The sequence below is a fragment of the Pezoporus flaviventris genome, unplaced genomic scaffold (assembly GCF_033815535.1).
Source record: "Pezoporus flaviventris isolate CSIRO_AGI_PZ_B2104156 unplaced genomic scaffold, CSIRO_AGI_Pfla_v1 ptg000001l, whole genome shotgun sequence".
Classification (NCBI taxonomy): domain Eukaryota; kingdom Metazoa; phylum Chordata; class Aves; order Psittaciformes; family Psittacidae; genus Pezoporus; species Pezoporus flaviventris.
The window spans coordinates 14434306-14450891 of NW_026892549.1; the positions used below are offsets into that span (position 1 = coordinate 14434306).

General features: G+C 41.5%; 1 long non-coding RNA gene across 1 annotated transcript in view; it reads right to left on the reverse strand.

Annotated features, from left to right (window-relative positions):
* Positions 1-838: 838 nt before the first annotated feature.
* Positions 839-16586, reverse strand: part of LOC133279495 (uncharacterized) — a 42962-nt gene continuing 27214 nt past the window's right edge. The window contains exons 3-4 of the long non-coding RNA XR_009746957.1: positions 1716-1797; positions 839-908 (exon numbers count right to left, since the gene is read on the reverse strand). This is a non-coding gene — a long non-coding RNA (uncharacterized LOC133279495). The remainder of the gene's footprint in view (positions 909-1715; positions 1798-16586) is intronic.

Consider the following 16586-nt stretch of genomic DNA (forward strand, 5'->3'; position numbering starts at 1 on the left):
TACTTTTTATATTCAGATCAGTCAGTACCAGTACCATTATTGCTCTGATTTTCCTAATTAGTTCATTAAGTTGCATAATAATTGGTTTACTGCCACCAACTTTTTATTATGCTAGAACTGTGAAAATTAAATTGATTTAGGGCCTTATTCTGATCTAGTATGCTTACTCACTCACATATCCTGGTGCTTGTTTCAGGCTTTTTTTCCTCCTCATCTCTCAAAATCTGCATATTTTTCCCTAGTTTCACTTAAAATGCAGCCCATATTCCAGTTTTATATAGGTGGGCTTCAGATGTGCATTTTACAAAAATAAACAAATAACCAAAGCATTGCCAATGGAAAACATCTGCCTCTCACCTTAGGAGGTCAAGATAAAACTCAGTGTGTGAAATACAACTTACGAATTTGAATTTATTTCTATTGTGTTAATGACATATATCAATGCCTTGACATACAAGTATCTGGCATTATAATAATGGGGTACCATCCTAAAAGAGATGGCTCGTTGCCAAAACATCCAGACAAAAACATGATGGACTATATGGAAAGGAATAGGGCAACTATCTGTTGCTAACCTGTCTGAGTAGCATGATTTATGGTAGCAGTACAACAGAGATGGCAGCAGGTAAAACTCAGTACATTTCTCTCTGGAAGGCAGGAGGAACTACATAGTTGCAAAGTGTCCATTCAATGCAGATGCCTGGTGCATCTGTAAAGTTGCATATTTGCTTACAACTTGGGGCAGTTACTGGTTGGAGGCACTTCTGCACACTTGCAACACCAAAGTTTGAACAAGAACACCCGCCATTTCCTCCTGTGGCAAAAATAAAGTGATGTCCACACCTTGTAGTCCCCAGTGGTCTAATCCATAAGCCCAACACCAAGCTGTAGTGGTAAAATGAATAAAACTGAAATGAAAAACAGCAGGTAGAGGCTGTTTTCATGAGTTTTTGATACTCTTGGCCTGCTTCTTTATTTTTGGCTGTCAACTTTGTGGCTTTTGGAAATGGAACTACACAGACACTATGCAAATTGAATATTCCCTCCAACAGAAGCAAGGAACTGACCTTTGTGCAATTGTTTTAAAAGTTAAAAGTTTATTGAGATTGCAAACAGTTTAAAATGTTATTGGGAATGGAATATGGTGCATTATATTCTCATGTTTACCAGATGGCTGCCTTAGACAGATTCCATCAGTTATGCCGTTAACACTTCCAAATGAAGAGACACCAGTTTAGAGATGGCTAAGACCTTTCAGTCCTCCCTGCCAGAAACACCTTTTCTCTCCTGGGTTCCAATACACAATCATTGCATTTATTGCTTTGGACCATCAAATTCCAAAACTGTTATGCCAGCTGACTGTTGTCTACTCTCAAAGCCTCTCTCAGATGACAAAACACTCGAGTCATGAGAAATTTAGTTAAAACCTTCTGAAGACACAGTTGACAGATTCTGACTGTTCTTAAAACATCTAGATGACTGTGTCTTTGGAGTACAATCAGAGAACCACTGTCAATCCCATTTAATATACTCATAACAAACCTGAAGTACAACATTCAAGAGAAAGGGATTTGTCTACTGATACTGTGCTACACAACAAGTTCTGGAATTTCTCTTTATGCTGAGGTATTCATCTTACTATATTAATACTATCATTTTCTGGAAAAAGGCTATTGAGTCAAGAGCCAGTTCTGACCATGTAATATTTCACTTACATTACTCCATTTTCCCTGTTGTCCCAGAATAAGGCCTCATTTGATGAACATTTTTTCTTGCTGATGTAAATATTTTCAAACACTGCAATAAAAATTTCATTACAACAGTGATTGAGATGTTTTGGGTAGTTTTGCTAAAAAGAAATGATATGCACATTTTTCAAATATACACTTGAAGGGAATGATGTGAAGTTAGTGCTACAATAAAAATGTAAATAATATTCATTATAGTTCATAGATTTACTGATATCATCTTTATTGACTCGATAATATTGAAAAACGTAAAAATAAATATAAAATTATTTTGGAAATACATCAGTACACCTTATTTTATCATTATAAAATAATAATGGAAAATTTCTTTAGGAAAAAAATGACATTTACAATATATGAACTTGCTTATGTTTTCCACAAGTGTGATGTTACATAAAATTAATGCATATAATTAATGTTCCTCTGTTTATGAGCAGCATTGCTTTATTCTTACTGCATACAATGTCTCAGTGCCAAGATATAATATAGACCCATTGGATCCAATTTCCCTACAATATCACAACATTTTTATGGTTTCTTGTAACCATCTAAATGGTACTACTTGAATGATGCTTGTCAATGAATCTTGTAGCTTAATTGCAAGATGTCGTAAGTGTTTCATGACCTGTTTCTGAAGTTAAGCAACATTTATATCTCACTTGAGCAAATATAACTTTTAGGATTGAAATGCAGTATTTGATGAGTTATATACTGGACATCTGACAGATGTCAGATATGATTTGGTTTTCCGTATGCCTGATCAAGTGAAAAAATAATCTCTGATCAGGTTTCAAGAATATAATACAGAGACTTAAGGAGCTGTAGTGCCAAATGAGAAGCGTCATGACTATACAGCAAAAAGTCCTAATCCGGTAAAATATCATTCTGCCACTTGAAAACGGTTCAAATGTGGCAAGGGGTCATAGAATCATAGAATCATAGAATGGTTAGGGTTGGAAAGGACCTTAAGATCATCTAGTTTCAACCCCCTTGCCATGGGCAGGGACACCTCACACTAAATCACATCACCCAAGGCCTCATCCAACCTGGTCTTGAACACTGCCAGGGATGGAGCATTCACAACCTCCCTGGGCAACCTATTCCAGTGCCTCACCACCCTAACAGGAAAGAAATTCCTCCTTATATCCAATCTAAACTTCCCTTGTCCTTTCACTACAGTCCCTAATAAAAAGTCCCTCCCCAGGATCCCTAAGGCCCCCTTCAGATACTGGAAGGCTGCTATGAAGTCTCCACGTAGCCTTCTCTTCTCCAGGCTGAACAGCCCCAACTTCCTCAGCCTGTCTTCATACGGGAGGTGCTCCAGGCCCCTGATCATCCTCGTGGCCCTTCTCTGGACTTGTTCCAACAGTTCCATGTCCTTCTTATGTTGAGGACACCAGAACTGCACACAATACTCCAGGTGAGGTCTCACAAGAGCAGAGTCAAGGGGCAGGATCACCTCCTTCAACCTGCTGGTCACACTCCTTTTGATGCAGCCCAGGATACGGTTGGCTTTCTGGGCTGCAAGCGCACACTGAAGCTGGCTCATGTTCGTTTTCTCATCAACCAACACCCCCAAGTCCTTCTCCGCAGGGCTGCTCTGAATCTCTTCTCTGCCCAACCTGTAGCTGTGCCTGGGATTGCTCCGACCCACGTGTAGGACCTTGTACTTGGCACGGTTAAACTTCATGAGGTTGGCATCAGCCCACCTCACAAGCATGTCAAGGTCCCTCTGAATGGCATTCCTTCCCTCCAGCGTATCAACCAAACCACACAGCTTGGTGTCATCAGCAAACTTGCTGAGGGTGCACTCAATCCCTCTGTCCATGTCAGCGATGAAGATGTTGAACAAGACTGGTCCCAACACCGATCCCTGAGGGACACCTCTCATTACTGGTCTCCCGCTGGACATTGAGCCATTGACCACAACTCTTTGCATGCAGCCATCCAGCCAGTTCTTTATCCACTGAGTGGTCCATCCATCAAATTGATGTCCCTCCAATTTAGAGGCAAGGATGTCATGTGGGACAGTGTCGAATGCTTTACACAAGTCTAGGTCGATGACATCAACTGCTTTACCCCTGTCCCTCAGTTCTGTAGCCCCATCATAGAAGGCCACCTAATTGGTCAGGCAGGATTTCCCCTTAGTGAAGCCATGCTGGCTGTCACCAAGCACCTTGTTGTTTTTCATGTGCCTTAGCACGCCATCTAGGAGAATCTGCTCCAAGATTTTGCCAGGCACAGAGGTGAGACTGACAGGTCTGTAATTCCCCGGGTCATCCATTTTCCCCTTCTTGAAAATGGGAGTTATATTTCCCTTTTTCCAGTCATTGGGAACTTCACCTGACTGACATGATTTTTCAAATATGATGGCCAGCAGCTTTGCAACTTCATTCGCCAGCTCCTTCAGGACCCGCAGATGGATCTCATCAGGACCCATGGACTTGTGCACATTCAGATTTTTAAGATGGTCTCGAACCAGATCCTCTCCTACAGTGGGTGCAAGGTCTTTATTCTCACAGTCCCTGCGTCTGCCTTCCAAGACTTGGTCAGAGCCTTTGCCAGTGAAGACTGAGGCAAAGAAGTCATTCAGAACCTCAGCCTTCTCCAAATCCTGTGTAGCCAGTTCTTCCGAGAGCTTCCTGAGGGGGCCTACATTCTCCCTAGCCTGTTTTTTATTTGCTATGTACCTGTAGAATCCCTTCCTGTTATCCTTAATACCCCTAGCCAAGTTTAATTCTAACTGGGCCTTAGCTTTCCTAACCTGGTCCCTAGCTTCCCGGACAACATCCCTGTACTCTTCCTAGGCCACCTGTCCTTGCTTCCACTTATTATAAGACTCTTTTTTCATTGGAATTTTCCTCAGGAGCTCCTTATCCATCCAAGGAGGTCTCCTGGCCCTCCTGCTGCATTTCCTACTAATTGGGATGCAACACTCCTGAGCTTGTAGCAGGTGATCCTTCAATATCAACCAAGAGTCTTGGGCTCCCCTGCCCTCTAGGGCTGTATCCCATGGAACCTTACTAAGCAGGTTCCTGAAGAGGCCAAAGTCTGCTCTTTTGAAGTCCAGGGCCATGAGCTTGCTGCACGCTCTTCTCACTGTCCTGAGGATCTCAAATTCGACCATCTCGTGATCGCTGCATCCAAGGCTGCCCTGGAGCATCACATTTCCAACGAGCCCTCCCCTGTTGGTGAGCATGAGGTCAAGCATGGCACCTCTCTTTGTTGGCTCCTCTATTACTTGCAGAAGGAAGTTGTCTTCCACACAATCGAGGAACCTCCTGGATTTCTTGTGCCAGGCCATACCGTCCTTCCAACAGATGTCAGGGTGGTTGAAGTCACCCATGAGAACAAGGGCCTGTGAGCCTGAGTTTTTTCCTACCTGTCTATGGAGTGCTTCATCCACAGGGTCTCCTTGATCAGGCGGCCTGTAACAGATACCCACAGTAATGTCTCCCATAGCTATATTCCCTTTAACCCTGACCCACAAACTCTCTGTGGACTGCTCACCTGTCCCCAGACAGAGTTCCATACTCTCCAGCCTATCCCTAACATAAAGGGCAACTTCCACTCCCCGCCTGCCAGGCCTGTCTTTTCCAAAGAGCCTGTAACCTTCCATTCCAACACTCCAGTCATAGAAGCCATCCCACCATGTTTCAGTGATGCCTATTATATCATACCCCCGTAGACGTGCACAAATCTCTAATACCTCTTGTTTGTTCCCCATGCTACGGGCATTTGTATAGAGGCATCTGAGCCGAGCTCCAAATGAAGCCGGCTCATTGGCTGGAGTGGCTGGGATATCTCTACATTGCTCCGAGCATTTATTATAGGTGCTGGCAACTGACTGGGAGTGTTGGAATGGAATGATGCCCCCCTCCCCCAGCACAACTAGTCTGGCAAGCCTCCTACCAAAACTGCTCTTTCCCTGCTTTAGACCAGCTCCACCAGCCCCCAGTAGACCTGGCCTACAAACTTGGGTCCCGTGTTCAAGAAACCCAAACCCCTGACTATGACAGCACCCTTTTAACCATTTATTAACCTGTTCAATCCTCCTAGCTTTTTTTAGGTCCTCCCCTATATCCTGGAGAATTGATGAAAAGACTATCTGAGCTCCAGAGCCCCTAACCATCTCCCCCAGGGCTCTGTAGTCCTTCTTTATGTTCCCCAGGCTACCACTATCTATATCACTAGCACCCACATGTATCACCAGAAGTGGATAATAGCCCCTTAACAAATTTTGTACTAGACCAGGCACCATCAGCCTTCCTCCAACCAGCATAAAACCAACAGAAATTTCTCTGAACTATACAGCTTACAAGGATTCAATAATGTGTAGATGCTGACTGAGAACAAATCAGTATTTCTAGGCAACCTGGCCATGGCCACCTGTAGAACTCCTGGTCACATCTCTGCTCCACAGCCTCCGCTTTCCCAGTCATAACAAAGCAAGTCATGAAACAAAAGCCAGCATTTTGATACTGGCCATGAAAAATCAGAATACTTTTTTTCTGAAGAATTATTTTAAATAAGCTCTGAATATCAAGAATTACACTGTTCCCATCTATAAACTCCATACAGCTGTAACCTTTAACCCAGCCCTGTAATCAGCTCTGGGTAGAATTGAAGTATGACACCAAATCCTGGGATAAGCATTTTGTTTTTCTACAGTGGATAAACAGGCATCCTTCTCTGTGCATTCCTCACTGGATTTTCAAGCCTTTGCCAAGTATGATTACACAATTCTTAACTAAATATTTGCCAACTGCAGCTGCCATACTAAGCAGTGCTGCTTGAAAATTCCTTCAGCAAAAAAAAAAAATATATTGTTACAGCACTTTTAGCATCTTTTACTTTTATGAAAAAAATCCATTTAGGAGTATTAGATAGCATGTAGAAATGAATAAGAACTTTAAAATATATATCTATCAATAATTGTATATGTAGTGCACTTACTTTAACGAATTGTTGCACAAACTACATAGACAGCATTTTTCCTGTGAAATCATTACACTTAAATGAACTTTTGACAATGTATTAATTACAAGGACATGACCACATTTATTTTGCTGATCCAGTAATTACATGCATTAAAGAAATATTTATTCAGAAACGATGGTTCACTTCAAAACAGACTTTTATTGCCAAATTACATTTCCTGTATACAACTGCTTCTTTGCCATTTATGAGCCTTTTCAAACTTTTACAGAGGGCAGAAAGGGGAACAAAAATGCTTACTAAACTCTGGGCTGACAACTTTCTCTGCACATTTGAAATGATCAGGAGTCTCTTGGTCAGACATAGATCTCAGGCTGCACGGAGAGGTTGGGGCAACTTTGTACACATTTGTCCTATCTGGGTTTTACACTGCTGCTTTATGAGAAAAATGTAAGAAATAGGTTCAATGATTTTCTTTCTAGCTGGCAGTTTTTTTTTTTTCCTCTGGACATGAAATTTATGTGACCCAACATTCTTGTTATTGCAATACTAAAATTATACATTTGACTTTCTAGATATGTATACAGCCCTGATAATAAAGGTTTTCGCTATTGTAGCATGCCTGACCACTCATATGCACAGGTAAAATGGAAAAGTATTTCAGTCTTTGCTCTTGTCACAGAGAGAGATACAGAATTATAGATAAATTGACCATCAGGTTTATTTCTTATAGGACAAGGGGTAACGGTTTTAAACAGGGGAATTTCAGCTTGGATATAAAGAAGTTCTTTACTGTGAGAGTGGTGAGGCACTGGAATGGGTTCCCCAAAGAAGTGATAAATGCTCCATCCCTGGCAGTGTACAAGGCCAGGTTGGACAGAGCCTTGGGCAGCATGGCCTAGTGTGAGGCACCCCTGCCCATAACAGGGGGCTTGGAACTAGATGATCTTAAGGTCCTTTCCAAACCAAACCACTCTATGATTCTAAGATTTTGCAGTTTGTGGTTGTCCTGGGTTCAGCAGTAGCAGTCTTTCTTTTTCTCCTTCTTAGTAGCTGGTGCAGTGCTGTTTTTTTGACTTTCTGCCTGGGAACAGCACTGGTAACACCGATGTTTTTAGTTACTGCTCAAATGTTTAGTCTGACCAAGGACTTTCTGAGTCTCATGCTCTGCCAGGGAGGAGGGGATGCTGGGAAGAAGCAGAGATAAGACACCTGACCCAAACTAGCCAAAGAAGTATTCCATACCACAGCACGTCATGCCCAGGATGTAAATGAGAGTTATGTGGAAGGGCTGACTCACTGCTCAGTTGGGCTGGGTATCGAGGGATGGTATTGTATTCTCTTCCCTTGTTATTTCCCCTATCATTATTATTATTGGTGGTAGCAGTAGTGGGTTTGTGTTATACCTTAGTTACTGGGCTGTTCTTATCTCAACCCGGGGGAGTTACCTTCTTTTGATTCTCTTCCCCGTCCCTCTGGGAGCAGGGTTGGGGAAGAAAGGGGGGGAGGGAGTGAGAGGGCTGTGTGGCTGACTAACAGCCTGGGCTTAAGCCACAACAGTGGTGCAGCCTTTGAGTTTTACTCAACATTAAAACCTGTGAGTGACTCAAATAAAACCCCCAAAGTGTAAAAAACAATAGGTATCATCTCCAAATCTAAATCTAATATTTCATTTTAGCCAGTGTACATAACACTTAAATTTTCATTTAATTTCTTATTTTCTTTTAAGGCCATCTTGTGCTGTTATATTTGATAGCTAGTGAAAAAACCTGAAATATTCTTACTTGTATCACAATCTTTCCATTAAGCAAAGGAGAATACTTTAATGAAAAGAGAGTATTTGTCTAAATAAAAGTGACACATTTCTGTCCTTTTGCCTAAAAGGATGTTTCATAATGCCAGGAAAGGTATTTATGTAGTCCTCTAATAATGACCTGTTCTTGACTATCAGCAAAACCAAAGGTCAGAGTCACATGAGAAAAAAAAAACACTGCATGTTGAAATAACCTAATTCTACTCTATAGTTGTTCTTAGCAGTTGCTATATAGACCTGGCTTTGGATTTTTTTTTTTTTTTTTCTTACTTTCATTTTAAGGAAAACTTGTAATACAAGTGAGGAAAGAATAAAATTTGAAATTGTGAAGGAACAGCTTTAATTATCATAACAACACCAGCCAAAAGAAACAATTTATTATAAAAGAAGGAAAGTCACCCACTATAAGTGTCTTTCACTAAAAATACAAAGGAAAGCACTAAGGGAAACAAGCACTGTGGTACAAATATTCTGTATGGAAAAATGTGGTTTTATATTCATTCATGGTTAAAGTCTCTAGAGCAAAGGGACATTTCCTACCCATGTGAAAAGATTTACTCATGCAACTTGGTGTGCAGAATGTTATTCCAAGGTAATGGCGACTGGTCTACTGTATTTCTACCTTAAATAGTTTAACGAATATTTTTTCTTTGACTGACTGAGAAATCCTTTGAAAAAAAGTGAAATGTATCAAACAGATAGATGGAGGGACTGTACTAAAAGCAAACGAATACTGATATAAGTAATCCTTATTTACTTTCAACTGCTACATTTTGATAAAGTCTGCCACAAAAGCATGGTTACTTCATAATCTCTATAAACCAGTATAGAGGAAAAATATGGGAATTTCTGTTAAAATGTAGACTAATTTAATAATTTGTTTTACTCATTACTAGCATATAAATACATATATATATATTCCACAAAAAAAATCATTAAAATTGTGGGTTATTTGCTAGAGCTGACATTAAAAGAAGTCTCTGGTGGCAAATACATCAAGCTGATCTCAACATTACAAGCTCTTTTTCAAACCAAATTTTAACTTTTATAGTTTTCACGATTTCTGGCAATTGATTTTCATAGCTATCTAAATTCTACTGCTGTTGTCTTATGAATAATCTTAATTTTCTGCATAGCATTTACAACAGCAATGTAAATGCCAAGCTACTACTTCTCTTCATATCCAATCAACAGTTTCTGAAAGAAAAATAATTATTCAAAACACAACTGGCAGAAAGCTAAGAAAACCTCTGGCCAAGGACTTAACTAGCTGATTCTCCTTTGCTATACATGATTAACCTGCAATCCTTTCTAGCAAAAGTGCTGTCTAGACTACATAATCTATATTGCTACCAAAAAATAACCATTTTCTACCCATTGCCATTGTCAACAATAAGTATTTGGTTAGGAAACCATTGTCTTCTAGACATTTGTCTGAAAAGCTTTTCTTTTAGAAGCATTAGCAATGAAGTAAGTAGAAGACAGTAAAAGACAACCGTAGTGACTGTAAAAATATTTTTCAGCTTTTGCTTTCTCAGGGACCTATTTTATGGTTTGCCCTGACACCTAACAAAGATAATTGTTCAAGCTATGATATTTCACAGGTCCACTACTACTACTATTACTTATTCTGCCTCAATTTTATAGACACGCTTCATACAGCATTCCTGAACTATTTCATCAGCTCTCTAGGAACTACTCAGGCCAGCCAAAAAATATGTAATGTTCAAAGAGCACTCACAAACAGGTACGTTGATGGCAACCTTTCAGGATATAAGTTCACATGGTACTTTGTAAAGTGCACTGACTCTCATGGACACCTGCTTTGGTTCTGGACATTCTTTCTCTGGCCTTGAACAAACTTCATTCTTACAGTCCATTTTAACTACCTGTCCTGGGCTCAGCAGTAGCAGTCATTTTTCTCCTCCTTTGTAACTGGTGCAGTGCTGTGTTTTGACTTTCAGCTTGGGAACAGAGCTGATAACAAGGATGTTTTGGTCTGGCCAAGGACTTTGTGAGCCTCATGCTCTGCCAGGGAGGAGGGGAAGCGAGGAGGAAGCAGAGACAGGACACCTGACCCAAACTGACCAAAGAGGTATTCCATACCACAGCACGGCATGCCCAGGATGTAACTGGGAGTTAGCTGGAAGGGCTGGGAGACTGCAGGGTTGGAGGAGGTATGGGTCGGTGCTTGGTCGGGCTGGGGGGGGCGAGTTATCGGTCGGCTGGTGCTGAGGTGTTGTATTCTCTTCCCTTGTTATTTCCTTTATCATTATTATCATTGGTGGTAGCAGTAGTGATTTGTGTTATACCTTAGTTACTAAACTGTTCTTATCTCAGCCCGTGGGAGTTGCATTCTTTTTGATTCTCCTCTCCGTCCCTCCGGAAGTAGGGGGAGGGAAAGAAGGGGGGGGTGAGTGAACGAGTTACCTGACTGGGTTTAAACCACGACAGTTCTTTTTGGCGCCCAACGTGGGGCACAAGGGGTTGAGATAACGACAGATCTGACAGGATTAATAGTCACTCGTCACAATGCTGATTTATTGGCTCTCAGAGTTGTTCCTCTTGATCTCACAGTTTCAGAATGCAGTACATAGAGACGGTATTCGCTGTGTTAGTGTTTATCAAGTGTGGGGCTTGGGCTAAGGTTCTTGTCTCACTGTACTTCATGGTGATGACTTGTAATACGGGTGGGCTCCAGCAGCAGGGCGGGACGTACGTGGCCGTGGACTTGTACCTGGCCGTCCGGCTGCTCTTCACCGTCCTGGCCCTCGCCCTCGCCTCTATCTTCGTCAGGCCGCGGGGAGCCGAGGGGGAGCGGCCCCGGGAGCCGGCGGCGGGAGCGGGGCCGGAGGCCGCCAGGGGACGGCTGCCGGTGGAGGTGGTTGAGGAGAGGAAGGAGGCGGCTGCTGAGCAGCGGGAGAAGGCGGCGGAGGAGCCGAGCCCCGCGGCCGAGCCGAGCCCCGCGACGGCCGAGAGCATCCCCCGGAAGCCGCCCGCCGAGCCCCAGGAGGATGCAGGAGACCACGCAGCATTTCCCAGCAAGGCAGAGGAGGAAGAGCTGGACTCCGGAAAAGAGAAGCTGGCGGTGGGAGAGCCGGCAAGCACAGCAGCTACACCAGCCCCAGTGACAAGTACAGCAGCATCAACTGAGAGTTCTGGAGGTTTTGAATGGCCTTTGGGTATCCTTGGGACCTGCCTGCTGATTGTGATGGGGATCAGCATGTTGGCACACACACAGGCTGTGTTCTACCCACAACCATTTTGTCTGATCTCAAAAGTTAAGCAGAGTCAGGTTTGGGTCTTGTCTGGGGTTAGACAACAATATAGGGGGACCAAGAGGTTTTCCCCAAGGCTGGATAGTCATGAGTGGCAGGGTGTGTGGGATAGTATGGGCAAGTATCTAGTCCACTGGGCCCCTCCAGTGCTTTGGAAGCGTCGGAGATAGAAGGCAGCTGCATGGAGTCCCCAGCAACAAGCTGCAGAAACTGCTTAAGGGGACAGTGAATTATTTTAAGCCTGGTGGGCCCGTGGCACTTCAGGCCATCAGAGCAGAGATGCAACATAGAGATGGACTCAAGATCGAGGGGTGGGTTTAGCAATGGACACTATTGCCCAGATTATTCACAAGTGTGAACACTGCACACAGTCTCTCCTGCTCTGACTGTTACAAGAGATGGAGCCTGCCATCATGGACCAGATGGACTCAGCAGCTTTATAGGGACTGGTCCATGCACTAAGATAAGAGTATATTGAAAATGTGGGATCTGAGCATGACGTGAAGGTATGGAATAAGGGGTGGATAATGTCCTGGGTTCAGCAGTAACAGTCATTTTTCTCCTTCTTGGTAGCTGGTGCAGTGCAGTGTTTTGACTTTCGGCTTGGGAACAGAGCTGATAACAAGAATGTTTTGGTTTGGCCAAGGACTTTGTGAGCCTCATGCTCTGCCAGGGAGGAGGGGAAGCCAGGAGGAGGCAGAGACAGGACACCTGACCCAAGCTGACCAAAGAGATATTCCATACCACAGAACATCATGCCCAGGATATAACTGGGAGTTAGCCGGAAGGGCTGGGTGTCTGCAGGGTTGGAGGAGGTATGGGTCGGTGCTTGGTCGGGCTGGGGGGGGAGCGAGTTATCGGTCGGCTGGTGCTGAGGTGTTGTATTCTCTTCCCTTGTTATTTCCTTTATCATTATTATTATTGGTGGTAGCAGTAGTGATCTGTGTTATACCTTAGTTACTAAACTGTTCTTATCTCAACCCGTGGGAGTTGCATTCTTTTCGATTCTCCTCTCTGTCCCTCCGGGAGTAGGGGGAGGAAAAGAAGGGAGGGAGTGAGTGAACGAGCCCTCTGCCTGGTTTTAAACCACGACACTACCTCTTTACATGAGCATCTCCTCCCTAGACCACATGCTGTTGCAAAGACATAGCCGAATACTTTCTGACCAAGCCAGTGAAAATAGAATACAAGAGAGATGCAGATGGCAATTGAAAGAGGCTACCAAAAAGAATAAAGTAAGTTATCAGAGAGATCTTGGTAGAAAGGCTTTCAGGAAAAGATGTTTCTGAAGTAGTTCAGAGGAACAGAAAAAGCTCAGTGACTGAAAAATGAAAGGCTACGAGACATTAAAAAAAAAAAAAAATGTGTTGAGAAAAAAAGATAAATAGCTAAAGAGAGGAAGTAAAATGAAATTACTGAAATGTAGTTGAAGCAAGGATTATGGACAGCCCCTTCTTGACTACCAGGTTGTAATGAGAATTGAAGGTTAGCGTACAAGAAAGGAAGAAAGGAAAGAGAAGCAAGGTGCTGATAGGGATGGAGAGCAAGGTATTTCAGAAACTGCTCTCTGGAAAGAATAAAGAAGGGGAATGAAAAGCTTAAAAAGAAAAGATTACAGTAATCAAGGTAGCTAATGGCCATGACAGGCACGGTGGAGGAAGAGAAGATATAAAGAGAAAGCTGTGAGAAAACTAAGCTGGAAAATTAGTATGTAGGAAAGAGAAAAGCATTAAAATAGACTTGGAAACCACAATCCTGGCACCAGAAAGAAAAGCAGAGCTGCCTGCCATGGTAGTTTCAGGATGGGGAAAGAAAGCATTTGAGGGAAAAACGACTACCTGCACCCAAGTACTGCTCCATCTGACACTACTTCCAGCCTGAGAACCAAGTAGTCTTTTCTGAACACGAGATAACTATACATTATTTAAGTGAAAACTGGAGCAGATTGTCTTTTCTTCTGGTTACTGTTAAGTATATGAAAAGGCCAGTAAAAAGTAAAGAGCATCTTTCTCAGAGTAATTGCCACAATAGACAACAGCAATGCTAGACATTTTTGCTATAGCTATTAAGGCAGGTGGGGTAATGATCACTTTTATCGTTCTTTAGTCATCTAAAAAAAAAACCAACCCCAAAACCACAGAGAGGCATCAGTCTCGAATTCACATTATGATACCTGCATAAGTTAGCTAATGGTCTGACATACAGAATTACAGCAGAAATTCTGATTTAGTGGAAAGACATGTTGACACACACTACAGTGGTCCATAATTTGGCTTTAAGCAATTATGTCTTAAGTTGTACTGCAAGACAGCTCAGCCAAATAAAGCCCAGGTGTTTTAAATGAAGTCGGACTGGTATTTTCCACATCTAGTGCTGGTTCCTGATGTTAGTGATGACACTTATCCTGCCACACAAGGCTGTTGGGGAAGCCTGGTGACAGCAGCAGTTAAATACATCTATTTGAGTGAAAAAAAGGTATAATGTATAGCTTTGGTGAATTCTTCACTGGTTACATTTATTGGGGAACTGTGTTATAATTGAGTCTGATTGAAACCTTCCATATCTCATGACGTTTTCCCAGTAATATGCATACTGAATACTTAGGCTCAAAATTTGTTCATTAGTGTATTTCAATGCATTAAATGTCTCATTCATCCTTGCTCTAAACCCAACTTGTTTTATGACACTGAGAAAGTGGCTTCTTGGCGATGACTGCCCTCTCTAGGTCATCCACAGGTCATCTGAGCTTGATGGAGAGCGAGTGGTGTATCACAGTCTGTGCCAGACCATGTGAACAAAATGGTCTCCTTGGGCCTTAAATATCATACTGATTCAAGCCACTTTTACTGCTGAAATATTTAAAAACTAAGTGGATGTTATGTACCTGACAGGAACTGCTATGGTACCTGCAGAGGCAGTTAGCCTTTGCTTTTCATCACTTTGCAAGAACAATAGCCATGACTGTCAGACTAGACAGATTTTGTTTCTCTCACAAAAAGAGCCAACAAAGTCAAACAGACATATCTGTAGATGAAGGAAAACAACAGGCTATTTGACAGGAAACAAAATAATTGTGTGATTTTAGACCTTTTTACTACTATAACTAATATCAATTTTTGAATATAGAATAACCACTGCAAGGTAGATCTAAAGTGGATGCTGCCAAAGGTTATGCAAATGTAGAAAATTATAATTCTATCTCAATGTCATTACATGTGTCTACTTAGATGCACATTTTCTGCTATGTTTAAGTTAAACAAAACACTAAATGACTGTGTAGTATGACATCTCATTAATATGTTTCCATTCACATCTGTGCCTTTAGTATTAAAAAAATAGGCTGTTCTAGTGATAAGAGATTAAGTCCTTTAATTGGAAACAAATGACAAATCACTGTTAACCCCATATGATGCTTTCTAAAACTTCCATCATATATTCCCCTTAAAACATTATTAAGCAGAAGTTCAGCAGATCTACTTCCTAGAAAGTGCTATTTAACTAAACTCAGGCAGGATGTTAATACTGATGCTGAATTACAGGTTGCCAATGCATTTCCTGCAAGGGGATTGACAGGGGATCATTTTGTTATGGGGCCACCTCCAGCGTGTTGTGACAACCAGTCATTACACCTCTGAGCATAGCACTCAGCTGTAGGTTTCTACAGGATGCAAATAGCTCCAAATGGGTTCAATTTAGAGATAGGAGATAATGTATCATTCAACTCTTTAAGGTAGAAGCTTTTAATTTTCAAGGAAAAAAAAAAAAAAGAGGAGTTATGTTTCAGTCTCCGGAAATAAAGATCTACTTAACAAAGCATGCCAGAAAAAAAATGAGAATAGAAGTAACATATAAAAACAGAAAGCTTAACTTGCTTTCTCTACTTGTCTCAGAGACACAAAGGCTGTGTTAGCCACCGACTTGATTTATTTAGAATGCTGTGCAATTGTTCATTTAAAACCTGTGCTTTGCAACTAGTGACAAATACTAGGGAGTAAGATTTCATATTTACATAGCAACCCTTTCACCTCGAGTAATCCCAACAGATTTGCAAGATACCCATCAGTAAGATCAAAATAGAGAACAATAATTAATAGTTACAACTAATTCATAACATAGGCAGTGCAGTTAGAAAAAAAAGGAGTTTAAAAAAATAACAGGGACATAAAAATGTTCAGCTTGTTTAAAAATAGCCATTTTTATGAAATATGAGAAAAAATTTGCTACTTCAAACCACAAACATATTCCCAGGTATTGCAAGCTTAACACATTTTGAAAATAAGTGCTGAAGATGTAGTAAACAAAGACAAAATTTCAGGTATGGAATAAGCAACAGGTTCAAAACATTTTGATTGTAATTTCTGATTTCTGACATTTTGTTCTTGCCAGTAAGCTACAAACACATACTTTAAACAGTGTTATATTTTCACAAAGTCCACTTCTTCAGGAAATTTTCAATAGCTAATAAGTCAAGAGGCCTTAAATATCTATGGTTAACAGATTACTCTCTCTCTCCCCCCCTTCTCTATGTACACGTACATACATACATACCCAACTACCTGTGTCTGTGATACTTTTAAGTATCTTATATGTAACAACAGGGGGTTGTTTTGTCTTGTATATTTGGGTTTGTTTAATGAAATATGGGTCCCTAAAGAAAGACACTTCAGTGGCAAATGAATACTGTTCCCCACAACTATCTATCCTCACAGCTTTTAACAAGCACCACATAAAACATCAAGAGTTTGTGTGTTTATTTAGGGGTTTTTTGAGCTGGTTTGTTTTTTATTTTCTGAACATCCACTGTGATTT